The following is a 14,915-nucleotide window of genomic DNA, read 5'->3' on the forward strand; positions in this document are numbered from 1 at the left end:
GAGATATTCCATTTTTTCCCCAGCAGAGCAGCTGGTGAATTCTAACTGAGTGACTTTGTGTTAACACCAAAATTCCTTACCACTAAACTATGAGATTGGACGCAGGAGTGGTATCCACTTCCTAAATAACATGCCTACAGAAACTCAATGAACTTTGATAAATGTCGATAGTTGTAGAGCGACTTCAAGCTTTTTGTTCATATGGTCACTGTGAGTCATGCTCAACTGAAGGAAATCAACAACAACAAACTATTGAGAATTCCTCTCCTTTTAGGTGTTCTAAGACAAGAACAAACTTACATCTTGGAGAAAATGCACCAAGGGTACTCCTTAGAGGCAAGGATGATGTGGCTTCGCCTTAGGTTCGATGCCACCAGCTGCTACATGGGAGAAGGATGGAAAATCTCCTCCCATGTGATTAATTGCCTCTGAAAACCTGCTAGAGGTTTGGTTCCAACTCAATGGTACACAGCAATAGACAGACAAAATATTAGCTAATGTAATTAAAACTACGAAATAAACTATTATTTTGTTATAGATTGTAAATGTGGTTAGGTCACTAATTTCAACAAATTCAATTATACTATGTGTGGTGTGATAAAGCTTAACTGTTTGATGTTTGCTGCAAGAATGTCATGATATAGGGCACTTCGGTGACATTCCTAGTGATCTACCTTACTAACCCAAAAGTGGTATCTTTTCTTTTTTTCTATTTCAGCAACTGTTAAAAATCTTTCATTTTTTTCTTTTTGGTAGTGTATATTCTTTAATAACATCTTGAAAAAGGATTATCAGAGAGGTTTTTTTTTTTGTTGTTGTTGCTTTTTTTTTTTTTACAATTTGCATCCTTGAAAACATTTTTTTGCTCCAGGTTCCTAAACTTGGTTAGTTAGTGAGCGTATTTTAGGTTGCTGTTGAAATCATTCTCATCTTTGATCTGGTGAACATTATTTCCCTCCGTTAACCTTTGAACTTTTTCGTCTCTAAACTTAACACTCTGAAATGTCACAATTTTACATAATGCTATGAATTATTCTATTATGTCATGGTGGTTCCTATTGGCTCTTTTAACATCTAAACTATTGTTCTCCCTAGCTTTACATGGAATAGAAACAGACTCCTAGTTGACCTCCATTGGGTTTCTGAGGTTATAAATTGCACGGGTGGAGATTATTGATGTTTCTCCCATAGAATGGCTGATGGATTTGAGAGGTGCAAACTTTAGTTTAACAAGGCAAATTCCTGTGGATTTTACCTTATAGTTGTGTACTGTTGAGTCAGAATGACCTATAGCTAACCCTGAATATGGTTAGTTTAGTGGGGTTTTTGGTGTTTTGTTTTTGGTTTTGTTTTTTATATATTAGTCTGATTTATTTACAAAGTTTAAATACATCGTTTTCATAAAATATCCCATTTTCTTCATGACCCCCACCCATCGAACTGTGCAACCCTAAGTTTAACACCCTACCCGCCCCAACATCCTTACCTCACTATTACCACCCTCCCCCTTGCCCCTGCCTTGGATCCTCGTAGTCATACTACAATGGTTTTATATAGTATTTATCCTTCTGAGACTGAGTTAGGTAGTAATTTAAAAAAATGACTGCTTCTGTGTGCTGCATAGTATTTCCATTATATGAATGTATCAGAATCTCTCTATCCATTCATTTGCAGTTGGACATCTGAGCTATTTCCATGGTCTTGTGATGGTGAATAATGCAGCTATGAACATTGGTGTACAAGTTTCCGTATGAACTCAGTTCTCATTTTCTTGGGGTATGTTCTAAACAATGGAATAGCTCAGACATACAGAAATACTATGTTCAGCTTTTTGAGGAAGTGCCAAATTGCCTTTCAGAGTAGTTGTACCATTGAGCAACCCCACCAGCAATGTAAATGGGTTCTTAGCTCACCACATCCTTTTCAACATTTATTATTTGCTGCCCTGTTAAACTTTGACACTGCTACTGGAGTGAGATGGTATGTCATTGAGGTTTTGACTTGCATCTCTCTTATTGCCAGAGATTTGGAGAGTTTTCTTCATATGTCTGTGGCCATATGCACACCTTCCTCTGTGAAAATGTACCATCAGGTCCTACAGAAAAAGGACAATTGCCTCACATTGGAGTTACATTTTTAAAACACACTATAACATCAGTTATGAGTCAGTTCTGACTTGAGGGTAATGAACTGAGTTTCTGAATTGATTTAACAATACAGTCACCCTTCATGATGTCACCTAAGATGAGAGCAGCTAATTAGTCATAAGTAGTTTAGGTAGGATGCAAAATTACTCCAGTTACTGTGTCAATACATCTCACCCAGGATGTTCTTCTCCTACTCTATCACTCCACACGTCCAAGCATGATGATCTTCTCCTAGGACTGTTCTTTCCTGACCACTTGCCCAAAGTACATGAAATGGAGCTTCAAACTCCTAGGCTCCAAGGAGAAACTTGGTTTCACCCTCTCCAAGACAGACACATTAGTTCTCTTGACAGTCAGTACTCTTCTACAAAACCAAAACTACCAGGCATTGTTTCTTCTTCTATCATTGTTAGTCATTGTCCAGCATTCTGATGAATAGCAAGTAATTATTAAGATAGTGGCCTGCATCAGGCATACCTTACTCTCTAGACTAACATCATTTCTCTTTAGCACTTTGGAGAGGTCTCTGATAGCAGACTTCCTTGGTACAATTTGTCTTTAGATATCCTGACTCCTGGTGTGGAAAGTGTTGATTGTGGAGCCAAGCAAGCTGAAATAATTAACAATCTCAAACACTTTTCTATTTCAAAAGCTACAATTGCTATTTCTTAATTATTATAATTTGTTAAATCAATGACATTGCAATTTTTTTAAATAAAAATTTTATTTTATACTCGTTTCCTTGCAAAGTTTTTATATATTTGTTTGTCACACCTGATCTTTCCCCTCTGTCCACCCATCAAATGGTGAGACCATATAATTAACCACCCCTTAGCCATCTTCATCCTTCTGCTCCCACCCTCCACATCTTGAATCCTCATACACATTTTACAATAATGGTCTAATACATTATTTATCCTTATGAGACTAAGTTTAGGCTGTTTCTATGTTCTTGTGATAGTGATTCATGCTGCTAAGAACGTTGGTGTACAAGTTTCCATTTGTGCCTCAGTTATCATTTTTTCAGGCTATATTCCCAAGAAAGGAGTAAGATAGCTGAGTCATTTGGAATTTCTACATTCAGCTTTCTGAGGAAATGCCAAACTGCCTTCTAGGGTGGTTGAATCATTTAAAAGCCCGACTAACAGTGTAGAAGAGTTCCTATCTCACCACATCCTCTTCAACGCTTATTGCTTGTTGTCCTATTAAACTTTTCCACTGCTTCTGGGGTGAGATGGTATTCATTTGTGTCTTGAATTGCGTTTTTCTTATTGCCAATGATGTTGAGCACTTCTTCATCTGTCTGTTGGCCATCTGAATATCTTCTCTGAAAAATTCTTTCCATTTTTTTGCCCATTTTGTATTTGTGTTATCGGTCTTTTTTCTTGTGAAAACCCTGTATGATTATTTTGGGGTCTCTTTTCTCTCCAAGTTAACTTGAAAATTTCCCTGAAAAATGAATTTGTATCTGGATTGGGTTGCATTGGACATATAGATTGCTTTCAGTGGGACTGTCATTTCCACAATGTTGAGCTTTTCTATCCTTGGACAGGGAACACTTACTTTTCTATTTATTTAGATCTTTTATTGTGTCTTGCAGAATTGTTCTATAGTTTTCTTTGTACAAGTTTTTTGTGTCTCTAGTAGGTTCACTCTCAAATATTTCAATTTCTGGTTGGCTATTGTAAATGATATTTCATTCTTGGCTTCCTTCTTTGAGTTCTGTTTTTGTGGAGGAATCCCAATAATTCTTTGATCTTATATTCTGCCATTCTACTAAATTGTTCTGCTAGCTCTATTTTTTTTAATCCTTGGGGTTCTCTCTGTACAGTATCATATCATATGCATATAACAATAGGTTAAGCATCTCTTTCCTGATCTAGTCGCCTTTTCTTTCCTTCTTTTGTCATATTGTCCTAGCAAGCACTTCCAAAACAATATTGAATAGAAGTGGTGACAGTGAGCATCCTTATTTGGTACCTGTTTGAAAAGAAAATGCTTTTATTCTTTCTCCATTGAGAATGACAAAGGCTCTTGGTTTAGCATATATACTTTTTCACTATGTTGAGGAAATTCCCTTCTATCCCAATTTTGCTGAGTCTTTATCAGGAAATGGTGTTGGATTTTGTCAAAATGCCTTTTCTGCATCAATTGCTAAGATCATATGGTTCTTGTTATTTGCTTTGTTAGTGTGGTGAATGATGTTGATTGTTTTTCTTATGTTTAACTATCCTTACATGCCTGTTATAAATAGCACTTGGTCAGCATGAATTCTTTTTTATGTGATTTTGGATTCTGTTGGCTAGGATTTTATTAGGGATTTTTGCATCTATAGTCATGAGAGATATTGGTTGTCTTTTGTGGTAATATTTTGGTTTCAGTGTTATAGTTATGCTTAGTATATAGAATTACTAGGAGTGTTTCTTCTTTTGCTATTTTTAAAAATTAAGTAGAATTGGTGATAGATCCACTCTGAATGTTTGGTAGAATTCAGCTGTGAAGCCATCTGGCCCAGGCCTTTTCTTATGAAGAAGTATTTTTATAACACTTTCAATTTCTTGTATTGTCATGAATCTGTTCCAGCGTTCTATATCTGTCCTTGTCAATCTGGGTAGGGAATGATTTTCAGGAATTTGTCCATTTCCTCTAAGTTTGCTTTCATATATATATATATATATATATATATATATCTCAGAATATAGCCTTTCATGAACACTTACACTTAAGGGTAGACTGTGAAAATCTGCTCCTAGGAACCAAACTTTCCCAACTGTAGACATCAAGATTAAACCTAACATTAAACCCAGTGGTCATTCACTCATTCACTCACTCACTCAAGGTTTTCAAGTCTGAACAGTAAATCACATTGGTGGAGACTCTCCTAGGAGCTACTCACTAGTGGATTTGAACTGTCTGACTCTGGATTTACAGGTGAACGTCTTACCCACTAGGCCAGCAGAGTGCTCTAGTGATTTAGTTGGGAGGGAATTGTGATGCTAATCTCAAATTGGCATCTATGTGACATGTTAATCCACCAGTGACTCCTCAGGAGAAAGATGAGCAGTGTCCTCAGAAAACTTGCTAGAAGATTAGCCATGAGTTGAAATGAACTAGATGGAAATAAAAGAGAGAAATCTAGTAGATGAAAAAAAAAAAATCAGTAATGTGTGAGCATATTTTTTTATTTGGAAAGCTCTGGCAACCAAGTGGTTGAGAGTTACGCTGACAATCTGAAGATATGCAGTTTGAATCCAGCTGCTCTGCAAGAGAAAGATGAACACTCTTCTCTTGCATAACTTACAGTCTCTGGAAACCTACTGGAGAGTCAGCTATGAGCTAGTTCTGGTTTGAAAAGACCTAACCACAGGAATATTTGGTTTAATATGTTTATGACAATGATATGAAGGTTGAATTCTATGAATGCTATAAAAAATGCTGTCATTGTTGTTATGTGTCATAAAGTCACCTTCAACTAATATCAGTCCGATGTAAAATAGTTCTTAAATCTGCCCTGTCCCGAGTCAATCTCATTGATACCTACACAAGTACCCCAATTGCCCCAGTTATTGTATTAATCTATTTCATCTAGAGTCTTCCTATCCTGAGTCATCCCTCCACCCTTCTCAGCATGATGTCCTTCTCCAAGGACCTGTCCCTCCTGTCCACATGCCCAGAGTATGTGAGACTGAGCTTCAAAATCCTAGCCTCCATAAATAAATGTGGTATCATCCTTTTCAAGACAGACCTATTTGTTTCTTGGCAGCCTATGGTATGTTCAAGACTCTTTTCCAGCATCACAGCTTAAAGGCATTGATTCTTCTCCTGTCTCCTTAGTTATTATCCAGATTTCTGATGCATAGCAAGTAGTTTCAAAGACCATGTCCTAGATCAGGCTCTAGTCTAGAATCTCTAGACTGACATTGTTCCTTCTCGTTACTCTGGAGAGTTCCTGACAGCATAGTTTTACCAGTGCAATTTGTCTTTTGATTTCCTGACTACTGGTGCCAAAAGCATTGATTGTGGAGCTGAGCAAGATGTAATTATGAACAATCTCAGTCTCTTCTCCATCTATCATGGTACTGCCAGTTGGCTCTATAGTGAGGATCTTTGAGTGTATAGTATGTTGTTGTGTACAGTTGAGTACACAATAATTGTAAAATATGATATACAACTTTCAATTATCTTCAAACTATATTTTCAAAATTAACTTACATATGCAGACACTCAAAAGATTGTCTGTTAGAATTGTTTATCTGAGTATTTGTATTAGTTTTTTATAAACATACATATTTAAACTATCAAAAAACACAGAAAAAATGATTATATGGTTGCTTGTAATTACAACTTTCTTCTATTAATTTATTACCTATGTCCTGATTTCTGTGTAGTAGTTTCAATATATAGCTCTCTTTTTAAGTCATATCAACACTTGAAGCAGGATGCATAGACATTATACTTAACAGAGATGTCAGTGTAAAAGACTCGCTATGTCTTGCCTAGGAAACTATTATAGTAAAAAAGAATGTATTGCAATATTCCATTTTATAGAATAGAGAGTGTTATTGGTGTGCTAGTGCACTATATCATCGTTTGAAGCAAAAGCTTTGCATTTGTTCAATTGAAGATATTTGAAATTCAATTCTATCTTGTGAGAATGTTTGTAGACTGTAATAATATAAACAAATGAATACAGGAAATTGAGGAATAAGCCAGAAATTGCTCTTTTTTTCCTTCCAATTTCTGAGAATTCCAGGATTAAAGTGGTGTTTTGACTTTGATTTTCTCTATTTTGTCTCTTTTTCTTGTTAGATTTTGTTTGAATCTATGACATAAATCTGTACTGTAAGGTTCACAAGCAAACAAGGAGAGTGCCAGGGATGTGTCCTGTCTCCATACCTATTAATCTATATGTGGAAAATGTCATTAATGAAACTGGGCTTTAAGAAGAAGAATATGGCATCAAGATTGGAAGACTCATCAACAACCTGCATTATGCAGATGACACAACCTTGTTTGCTGAAACTAAGGAGAACCTGAAGTGCTTGCTGTAGAAAGTCATAGACCACAGTCTTCAATGTGGATTGAAGTTCAACATCAAGAAAATAAAGATTCTCATAACTTGGCCAATTGGCAGAAAGCACTATGAAAGATAGAGAACAGAATGAGGTCAGTAATTACAACTTGCTTGGCTCCACTCATCAATCAACACTCATGGCACTAGCAGTCAGGAAATCAAAAGATGAATTGCAGTGGGAAAATCTGTTGTAAGAGACCTCTCCAGAGTACCTAAGAGCAATGATGTCAGTCTGGAGACTAAGGTGCCCCTAATGCAGGCCATGGTCTCTGCAATTACTTGTTGTGCATCAGAGAATTGGACAATCCCTAAGGATGATGGAAGAAAAATTGGTACATCTGAGTTGTGGTACTGGAGATGTCTTGAGCATGCCGTGGTCTGCCAGGAAAAAAAAAAAAAGGAAAAAAAACCCCAAAACCAAATAAATCTGACTTGAAGAGAATGAAAACAAGTTTTTCCTTTAAGGCTATGAATTTGAAGCTCAATCTCACATATTTTGGACATGTGGCCAGGAGGGACCCATCTTTGGAAAAGGAGATCATGATTGGAAGGGTAGAGGGACAGAGGAGAGGAGGAAGACCCAGAATAAGATGAACTGATACAGTAACTGGAGCAGTAGGGATAGGTGCGTCAGAGTCAGTGAGATTAGTTCAAGACAGAACATGCTTCAGAGCTATTGTACATAAGGTCACTATGAATTGCAGATGATGCAACAGCATGTAACAAAAGCATAATCATTTCCAGAGTAAAATATAGAAGATTTTTGTTTAAATTCAAAACTTGTTAAATTTCCTCTTGTTGACTACAATATATAACAACTCTTATCTTTGGAAGCAGTTTGGTGCTTCCTTAAAAAGCACACAGAAATTCCGTATGACCCAGCTGTACAACTACTTGGAATACATCCTGAGAAAATAAGAACAGAGGCACAGAGACTTGTACAACAATGTTCGTAGCAGCATTATTCACCACTGCAATAATACGGAAACAACTCAGATGTCCAACAACAGTTTAATGGATTGAGAAATTATTGTACGTTCGTACAATGGAATACTACGCAGCCCACAGAAGCAACAGTTTTGTAAATCACTACCTAACTTGGGAGGGCCTGGAGAGAACTATGTTAAGTGAGCGAATTCAGTCCTATAAGGACAAATACAGTATAAGACCATTATTTTTGAACATGTGTGAGGATCCAAAGAGGTGGTAGATGAAGAGGGGTGAGGATGGGCAGGGGCAGTTGGATTAATCAATCATGTTGTTGTTATTTTTATGTGCCACTGAGTCACCTGTGACTCATAGCGACCCTATATACAACAGCCCTAAACCCTGTTCTATTCTGTGCCAATCTCACTGTCTCTAACACACCTATACCAATAACCCCAGTCATTGAATCAATCCACCTCATAGAGGTTCTTCCTCTCCTGTGCTGTCCCTCTACCTCCCAAGCATGGCATCCCTCTCCAAGGATTGTCCCTCCTGGTAACATGTCCAAAGCATGTCAAAGCTTCAGATTCCTTGTCTCCAAGAAACAGCCTAGTTTAACCCTCTCTAGGATGAACCTGTTTGGTTTTTTAAGCAGTCCATGGTATATTCAATACTCTTCTCCAACACCACAGCTCAAAGCCATCAATTCTCCTTCTATAATTCCGAGTCATTGTCCAGCTCTCTGATGCATAGCAAGTGATTGCAAAGACCATGGATTGTATAAGGCGCATCTTAGTCTCCAGAGTGACATCATTGTTCTTCATTACTTTGGAGAGGTCCCTAACAGCAGAATTTCCCATCACAATGCGTATTTTGATTTCCTGGTTTCTGGTGCCAAGAGTGTTGACTGTGGAGCCAAGCAAACTAAAGCTGTGAACAATCTCAATCTCTTCACCATCCATCTTGATGCTGCAAATTGGCCCAGTGGTGAGAATCTTTGTTTTCCTGATATTGAGCCTCAATCCATATTTCTTGCTGACTAAAATGTTAGTAGTTTTAATTCATCACATCCTCCATGGAGAAATATGAAGTAGTCTTTGCATTAAGTCTTACTGCCTTAGAAATTCAACAGGGAAGGTGACCAAAAGTTGGAACCAAGCTACCATGGGTGAGTTTAAGCACATGGTTTGAAACTTACAAGCAACGTCTCTAATAACCATTTCACATACATACCAATACAGTTGCTGTCTAGTCATCTGGCTCACAGCCACTGCATACATCAGAGTAAACAGTGCTCCACAGAGGTTATAGTGACTAATTTTTAGAAGTGGGCGTTCACGTCTTTCTTCCAAGGTACCTCTTTGTAGATTTGAATTTCTAATCTGTCATTAACATCAGAGAATGTTGACTGTTTGCACCACCCAAAGACTTCTTTATTAGATTACTGGAATGCTGGACTTTTGAAAATGTAAAGCATGCTTTGATCTTAGTAAATGCCATGACTGGTTTCTGAATCATATCAATTTATTTTGTTCTGTTTCCAAAATAATATTTTAATATATACCCCTGTGGATAGGGGGGAGCTAGTTTATTTAAAAGATCTCCAGCAATGTATCATTAATTTTAGGCATGTTTTTGTAACTGATGTAGAACTTAATTAGGGTAGAGTTATTTACAAAAATGGCAGTGATGATTTTATAAATCTATGTGTGGTTTGTTTCCCTAATTTTGTTTCTTTATTTTGGATTATATTAAAATACTCTCTTGTTGTTTTGTACACTCAACTTTAAATTGACTCCTAGCCTACCCTCCAGTGGATTTTCGGTGGCAGTAATCATGTGGGAGGAAGTTGCCCATCCTTCTGCCATGGAGCTACTGGAGAATTTGAAATCCCAGTGTTTGGGTTGGCAGTGAAGCTCCTTGTCACTTTCCCCCTTATAATTAAGGTTATATTTAGTAGTATATAGAAAAAAAAGGTAAATGATAAGCCATGTTTCAAATGTAGAAAAGAAATGCTACAGATAACTAAGATGTATAGATAATTGTTAATCATATAAGAAAGCTTTATTCTATCACCAATTCTTTAAAATTAGTTAAATGAAAATTAAATTGATCAGCTCATATTCTAATTTTATAAAGTTTTATCTAAAGATGTTGTTGAGAAAATAATTTCACATTGAGATAATATTTGGTGCTTTGTATATGTTTTTTAAAAAAATTAGGTTTTTTACTAATAAAAATTAAATGGATGTGATGCTTTAACTGTGCACTATTAAAATAGCACTGCGGTCTGCCTAATGTTGAAAAGGCATGCATTTAGGCAATGCAGAAATGTAATCAACCAAGTCCAAAATCTCTCCATGGTAATACACATACATGCGTACACAGTGACCACAGCAATGTCCTCAAGTCTATCAGAGAAGATGAGGATGGCACAGCATAGGGCAGGATCCTGGCCATTTGTTCATCGGGTCACTGGGAGTCATATTCAATGCTATGACACATAACAGTAATAACATATATTTATTGTTAGGTGCCATTGCTTGGAGTATGTACTACACACAGTGACCCTATAAACAGCCAACTGAACTCTGCCCTATTCTCATCTTCTCTGACACACTAGACACCATTGTTGAAATCACTTTGTTAAGCCATCTCATTGGGGATAATCTCTTTAACCCTCCATCTTTCTAAACATGATGCTCCTTTTCAAGGAATGGCCTCTCCTACTTATTGATCCAATATATATATGATGAAGTTTTGCCATCAGAAGAAGAGGAGGAGGAGGAGGAGATGGAGATAGAGAGAACACGAACATGTGGTTGTTATGTACCATGGAGTCAGAAATGATCCATAGTTAGGCCATGGTCTTCACAATTAACTTGCTATGCATCAGAGAGCTGGACAGTTAGTGCCAGTTAAGGCTGACAGAAGAATTGATGCCTTTAAGTTGAGGTGCTGGAGAAGAGTATTGAACACACCATGGACCAGCAAGAAAACAAATAGATTTATCTTGAAGATGGGGAAATCAAATTTCTCCTTGGAGGCTACAATGTTGAAGCTTTTCCTCACATACGTTGGTCACATGGTCAAGAGGAACTGGTCCTTGTTGAAGGACATCATGTTCGAAAAGTTGGAAGGATAGCACAAGAGAGGAAGATCTCTGATTAGATGTATTGATATAGTAACTGGGGCAAAGAGGGTACAAGTATTGGAGTCAGTGAGACTGTCTCAAGACAAGACAGACCAGAATTAAGAGCTGTTGTACATAGGGTCATTATAAGTTGCACGTGACTTGATGACACATAACATTAAGTTTTGTTTTAAAGGGTCTATAAATTCTGTGGAAAAAAATTCGTCAAGTTGTTTTCATTTAAAAAGTACTGATTTTAAAAATGAGTAACTTAAAACTGCCACATGGAGAAACAAACAAAAAAACACACAAAAAACCCAAATGGTCCACAAAATATTCCTTTCTTTCTGAGGATTTAACGATGCATTGTTATCATTAACCAGTCTTTTACATTAAACTTAAGTTACCAGTTGAAACAAACAGTTCTGAGACCATTCTTGCAGTACTTATTAAGACTGGGGTACAGGTGTTATGGGTAATATTAATTTAGCTTTCTGAGCAGATTTGGCGACCTTGCCAACTCCAGCAGCCTTCTTGTCCACCTCTTTAATGACACTCACAGCAATAGTCTGCCTCATGTCACAAACAGTAAAATGACCAAGAGGAATGTAGTCAGAGAAGCTCTGCACACACATGGGCTTGCCAGGAACCATATCAACAATGACAGCAACATCAGACTTTAAGATTTTGGGGCCATCTTCCAGCCTCTTACCAGAATGCAATGAATCTTCTCTTTGATTGCAAAGCACTTGCAAGCCATGTGAGCTGTGTGACAGTCCAGCACAGGTGAATAACTAGCACTGTGTTGGCCAGGGCTGTTTAAGATGATCACCTGAGCAGTAAAGCCAGCTGCTTCCATTGGTGTGTCATTTTTGCTGTCACCAGCAATGCTGCCACTTCAAACATCTTTTATAGAGACATTTTTAACATTGAAGCCAACATTGTCACCAGGCTGAGCTTCATCCAAAGCCTCACGGTACATTTCAACATACTTTCCTTCAGTGGTAATATTAACTGGGTTAACTGTGACCACAATGCCAGCCCTGAGAATGTCACTCTCCACTCTGGTTACAGGGCCAGTAAAAATACCACCAATCTTATAGATGTCCTGGACAGGTAGATGCAGGGCCTTATCAGCTGGACTGTTTAGTGTCAGGATGCAGTCCAAAGCTTCCAGCAGTAAGGTTCCACTGGTACTTCCATCCTTCCGGGTGAATTTCCATCCCTTGGACCAAGGAATATTAGCACTTGGCTCCTGCATGCTGTCACATTTCTGACCAGAAATTGGCAAAAGGCTACTGTGTCAGGGTTGTAGTCTATTAACTTGATGTAGGTGCTACCCTCCCTAATGACTTCCTCTTATTTCTTCTGGCTGTAGAGTGTCTCAGTGGAATTCATTTTGTTAATGCTAACAATTAGTTGCTTCACGCCCAGTGTGTAAGTCAGAAAGGCATGCTCACAGGTCTGCTCATTCTTTAAGGTGTTGTTATTGCTATTGATTGCCGTAGAGTCGAGCATGACTCAGAGACCCTATGAACAAAAGGACTGAAGCCTTTCTATAACTATCATCATTTATCAAAGTTCATAGAGTTTCCAGAGGCATGTTTAAGACATGGATTCCAGCTTCAAATTCACCAACATCAGCAGTAACAGTCAGGACAGCAAAGTCATTCTGTGATGTTCCTGTAATCATGTTTTTAATAGTCTCTATGTCCTGGGGTATCAATGATGGTCAAATAGGATTTTCTGATCTCAAATTTCCACAGAGAGGTAACAATGGTGATGCCATGTTAGGTTAGCTTTCAGGTTATCAAAGAGAAGTTGTATTTGTAAGAGCCCTTTCCCATCTCAGTAGCTTCTTTCTTGAATGTCTCAATGGTTCTTTTGTAGATCCCATCACATTTGTAGATCTGGTGGCCAGTACTGGTGGACTTACCCGAATCTACAAGTCCAATGAAGACAATGTTGATATGGGTCTTGTCCCTTCCCATTTTGGCTCGGGTTTTGTGATGGTATTCACCAACACCTCTATTATGGCAACAAACCCTTTGCAAAAAGAGATTATTGTCAGTAGTAATTTGCTTGTGTACAATATTAATGATATTGATGTTGTTATACGTCATCAAGTCACCTGTGGCTCTTAGTGACTTCTTGTACAACAGCCCTGAACTCTGCTCTATCTCGAGCCATTACATCTGTGACTAAGTCAATCCATCTCATCCAGGATCTTCCTCTCTTGTGTTTCCCCTAGACACTTCCAACTGTGATGAACTTATCAAAGGACTGGTTCCTTCTAGCAACATGCCCAAAGTATATCAGATGGGGCTTCAAAATCCTTGCCTACAAGAAGCATCCTGGTTTCACTCTCTCCTGAATGGACCTGTTTGTTCTCTTACCTGTCCATAGTATATTCAATACTCTTCTCCAGCACCACAGCTCAAAGAAGTCCTCCTTCTATAACCCCTAGACATTGTCCAGCTTTCTGATGCATAGCAAGTAATCGCAAAGACCATGGCCTGTATCAGGTGCACCTTAGTCTCCAGACTTTCATCTTTGTTCTTCAGTACTTTGGAGAGGTCTTTTGACATCTGACTTTGCCAATACAATTCATCTTTTAACTCCCTGGTTGCCTGTACCAATTCCATTACAACACTTTACTTTGTTTTCTTGAGCTGCCCTTTGAAATCTTCTGTTCAACTCTTTTACTTCAGCATGTTTCCTTTATTTTGGCTTCTTGATACTGGTGTAATATTCAGGTTCTCATCTGACATACATTTGGCTTTTCCTTTCTCCTCTCTCTTTTTAATGATTTATTGTTCTCTTCACGGTTAATATCGTTGATATCATCACACAACTCATCTGATCTCTAACCACTGGTGATCATTGCTTCAAATCTATTCTTAAGAATATATTTTTTCTTCATTTTGGTAAGATAGACTCTATATTATATTTTGGTTTTCATAGACTTGTTTTAATTTCCTTCAACCTCAATTTGAACTAGCACATGAGTAATTGATGATTTATTCCACAATCTGAATCTCCCCAGGTATTGACTGTTAATATTTATCTTCTTGAACGATTACTTCCAAAGATGTGGTCAGTGCAATTTCTATGTAGTTCATTAGATGAGGTTCATGTGTAAAGTTGTCATTTGTGTTTTCCAAAAAAGGTATTTGAGATGAATAAATCATTAAATGTACACAATTTAATCATTTTAATTCTAGGTCATTTTTGTCACCAAGTTCTTATTTTGCTACAACCATTCCTTCTTTTTTTCTTATTTTTGCATTTCATTCACCATTTATCATTAATATATCTTGATCGTTTGTTTGGTCAAATTCAGACTACAAAAATTGGTAAACATTTTCAATATCCTTCTCTTTTATATTAGCTGTGGAAGCATGTTGTTGTTGTTGTTGTTATGTGTCGTCGAGTCGCCTGAGACTCATAGCGACCCTATGTACAACAGCCCTAAACTCCACTCTGTCCTGTGCCAATCGTACTGTCTCTGACACTCCCATCCCAATTATCCCAGTCACTAAATCAATCCACCTCATAGAGGGCCTTCCTCTCCTGCGCTGTCCCTCCACTCTCCCAAGCATGATGTCCCTCTCTAAGGACAGGTCTCTCCTCA

The 14,915-nt window shown here is 37.7% G+C and overlaps 1 pseudogene; it reads right to left on the bottom strand.

Annotated features, from left to right (window-relative positions):
* Nucleotides 1-11,730: 11,730 nt before the first annotated feature.
* LOC102870828 lies at nucleotides 11,731-13,170 on the bottom strand (annotated as a pseudogene).
* Nucleotides 13,171-14,915: the final 1,745 nt, after the last annotated feature.

The sequence above is a fragment of the Elephantulus edwardii genome, unplaced genomic scaffold (genome assembly GCF_000299155.1).
Source record: "Elephantulus edwardii isolate Elephantulus edwardi_28Jun2011 unplaced genomic scaffold, EleEdw1.0 scaffold00100, whole genome shotgun sequence".
Classification (NCBI taxonomy): domain Eukaryota; kingdom Metazoa; phylum Chordata; class Mammalia; order Macroscelidea; family Macroscelididae; genus Elephantulus; species Elephantulus edwardii.